Source organism: Asparagus officinalis, chromosome 2 (genome assembly GCF_001876935.1).
Source record: "Asparagus officinalis chromosome 2, Aspof.V1, whole genome shotgun sequence".
NCBI lineage: Eukaryota > Viridiplantae > Streptophyta > Magnoliopsida > Asparagales > Asparagaceae > Asparagus > Asparagus officinalis.
The window spans coordinates 472,078-476,073 of NC_033795.1; the positions used below are offsets into that span (position 1 = coordinate 472,078).

At 36.2% G+C, this 3,996-nt stretch overlaps 1 protein-coding gene across 1 annotated transcript in view; it reads right to left on the bottom strand.

Moving 5' to 3' along the window:
- Nucleotides 1-3,996, bottom strand: part of LOC109829774 (sulfoquinovosyl transferase SQD2-like) — an 11,346-nt gene that overhangs the window by 2,765 nt on the left and 4,585 nt on the right. The window lies entirely within an intron of this gene.

The window sequence follows — 3,996 nt, forward strand, 5'->3', positions numbered from 1 at the left end:
TGAAGAGACAAAAGAAAAAATCGTGGGTTAAAGCATTTAAAAATTGCAAATTTTAAAGTCTGCATGCCTAATTGCCATTAGGTCAAGATAGACAAAAATGACAAAAATCGTGGTTATAGCCTAAGGAAATCGAGAATTTTGAAATACACGCACTTAATTATCATTGGGTCGAAACAGACAAAAATGAAAAAAAGTGGGTTATAGCCCATAAAAATTGTGAATTGTAAATTCTGCATGGTTAATTGCTATTGGGTCGAGACTGACAAAAATGACTAAAAATCGTGCACTACAGCTCATAGAAATAAAGAATATACAAGTACCCTCACTTACTTGTCATTGGGTCGAAATAGAAAAAAATTATGGGTTATAGCCCATAAAAAATGCAAAATTTGAAGCCAGCATGCATATGTGCTATTGGTCGAGACGCACAAAAATGACAAAAAATCATGCACTATACTATTCTTTGGAAATTGAGAAGTTTGATGCCTGCATGTCTAATTGCTGTAGGGTTGAGGTGGACAAAAATGACCAATAATCATGCATTGTAGCTCCATGGAAATCGAGAATTTGAAATACACATACTTAATTGTCATTAGTGTGTAATAGAAAAATGGAAAAAAACATGGAATATAGCCCATAAAAATTACAAATTTTGAAGTTTTGGCGCTTAATTGCTATTGGGTCAAGACGGAAAAATAACAAAAAAAGAATGCATTATAGCCCATGGAAAATTGGAAATCAATAACTTTGAAGTACGCTCACTTAATTGCCATAGCATCGAAACGAACAAATATGGTAAAAAAATTATAGCCCATGAAAATTGCGAATTGTGTAGTCTGTATACTAAATTGTTTATGGGGCCGAGAAAGACTAAAATAACAAAAAATTAAGCGTTGTAGCCCAGTGTTTTCAAAGGCGCGCGCCTCACTGCGCCTCATGCGCCTTACGATACGGGGCGATGGTGAAGTACCCCACTTCTAATGCAGCAGCACCTTTTGCGCCTCGCGTACATCTTTACTTTGTGTAGGGTGCATGTAGTACATATCCTCAAATAGTTTTGTTTGTTAACATTTCAATCGAGTCTTTATACTTGATATTCCATATCCCAAAAAGCAAAATAAATCCATTAGGCCTTTTTAGTAGCCTTCAATTGAGGATCATTACTAATCCTTTGCTTGAATATTAGTCTTGATTTAACATTTGATTTATGAATTTTGCTACTATGTTGTGTGTTAGCACTTAGCATTAGAAGTTAATGCATTATATTGTGATTTTGTAGTAAGATATTATTTATCATGACATTTTTCATGTGAATTCTAAAAACATGTTCTTTCGCGTTTGATTATATATTTTGAAACATTATGTGGACGGTGTGCGCCTTGCATCACTTGGGCGCGTGCATCGCGTTGCGCCTTGCGCATGTGCATGTAAAGATGCTTTGCGCTCCGCTTTGCGCCTCGCGCATTGATAACACTGTTGTAGCCTATAGAAATCAAGAATTTTCAAGTACTTAAACTAAATTCTCATTGGGTCAAAACAAACAAAAATATAAATAGTTGTGGTTATATCCCAAGAAAATGTTAGCCTCTTTGTTTTGATGATGTTTAACAAATAATTTACCACTAATGTTGTTTGTCTAGTTGTAGGCTGTCTAAAAATCACAATGGATAGCTGATCCCTAACAAGCCCCGACGATGGAAGTTACAATCAGACGACTTTCTAATTACTGCATCTGCAACTCTGCAACCGCTATAAACACGGCCTCATCTATGAGATGATTGATCTTGATGGCTGCGACAACAGCATGATTAATATTATATTAGCAACTATTAGAGATGCTGATGAGCAGTGTAATGATTTCAGAAATAAAAAGGTTGGACTTAGTTAGTGAGTTGCTTGGTAGAGAGCTGTGGGCAAATATTCGTCTAAAAATCACTATGGATGATTGATTCCCGTCAAGTTCCAACAATGAAAGCTACAATCAGATAGCTTTCATGCCAACAAATAAAAGCTGCAAATGGAGGACTTTTCACATAGATCGAGAAGAGTTACAATCCAACGACGCTTCCGACAACTGATGAAAACTCTATTCAGCAGTCTCCACAATCTATAGTGAAAGTTACAATCTGACGACTTTCACACCCACAACAGCTAAAGCTAGGATTACTGAACAACGGTCCTTGCAACGCTCTGTAGGAGAGGTTACAAATCAACTAACCCCTTCTAAAACGCGGAAGTCATCCCCACGTCATAATTTTGGAAATGCAGACGACCCCCGCGTTTTCAAGCTATAACAAGCCAAACGCGAGCGACTCTCGCGTTCTGGAGGTTCAACCAACACCGACCCCCGCGTTTCCAAGCTATAACAAGCCAAACGCGAGCGACCCTCGCGTTCATTGATGTTCAACCAACACCCAACCTCGCGTCTCAATTCTAAGAGGCGACGTTGGGTTCTGAATGCCAGATTGGGCGTTTGACTCGTTCAAATACGAGTCGAACGGTTTCAGAACTGTTTCCCCACGATCTGAGGAAATCACGCCCACTTAGGAGCGGATTTAGAGGGCAGTTACAACCTCTTATCCAACTATAAAAACTCAACAAACTCAACTGAGTTAAAGGCTGGCTTTTTGGAACGGAGAGGCAGCAGCAGAGAGAATTCTTCACGATCTCAACCGCACAGAGAGGTAGGAGAGGCGAATTCCTTGGAGATAGAAGATTTGAATCAAATTCAGAAGATCAAATCTAAGAAGATTTTTCAACAACAGAATATCTGCTTGGTCATTAACCGAATTTTCGGTTCTAACAACTCTCTTCACAGAGTTCTAACTCGTCCAGAGTTTTTAAACTCGTTAAGAGTTACTCATCAAACTTTCCACAGAAGTTCATTGTTCCCACGAGATAAGAGACGGTCAGATCGTCAACGGAGAGCAAATTCGACGCGAACAATCGAAGGAGGTACTCCATCGCTAGCGAGAAGAACTCAGTTTTAAACAAAGGGGAGAACCAAATTCATTCTCCTCTCTTTTGTAATCAAATTGTAACCGGGATCGAAGAAATACAAGTCAATTTTCTTTTATTCTCTTTATTTCAATTTTTCCAACATACACTAGTATTCGTGTTTTTTTATTTATTGTAGACAAACAATATGTTGGAGGATGGATGGAATTGCGCATTCACGATCATATCCAATGAAGGTTAGTGGTATAGTGGAGTGAAGCAATGTACATTCAAGTTAAAGATACAAGTTCAAGCTTCATCCGCAAAGTGTACCAAGTCAAGCTTATTGAAGATCAAGATCATAGCTTGGGTACATTTAGTTTTAGGTTTTATATTATGTGTGTTAGTACTTTAAGCTCATTCATATACACACATACACGTTTTGGTTTTGTATATATATAGTTATATATATACATATATGTTTTGGTTTGATAGTTTTCAAGTTTAAATATGAAACAATTGAATATAATTAGAAAATATATTTTTGTTTCATGTTTATATGCTTATATATGATTTTATCAATATCAAGTTTATATTTAATGAAATCATATTTATTGCTTTTGAAAAGTTTGCAAAAATATGCAATTTTGTGAAAATATTATATTCTTAGGTTTTGGACTTAACAATAATTATATACATCTTTTATTAAGTCTATAAAATTATTTTGTATTGTTTCAAAACATGGTTAAGCTAAAATATCAAAACTCATATGTTCACATTTTCATGTTTTGGACTATTTTGCAAAATAATGATATTTTTTATTTGGGAGGTCCTTTCTGAAAACCAGTTTTTATAGCTTGTGTATTATCATGTCTATAATCATTTCCTAAAATTTCATAATTTTTGGAATTTGTTTGATATTTTTAAACAAGGTTTTAAAATCAGAAAACAGTTTTCAATCTGGAATTTCATATGTCAGTTTGCGGTCGACCGTTACGGTCGACCGCCCCCGAGTTCAGAGACTCAGGATAGTTTTTGATGGCTCCCCCCCCCCCCCCA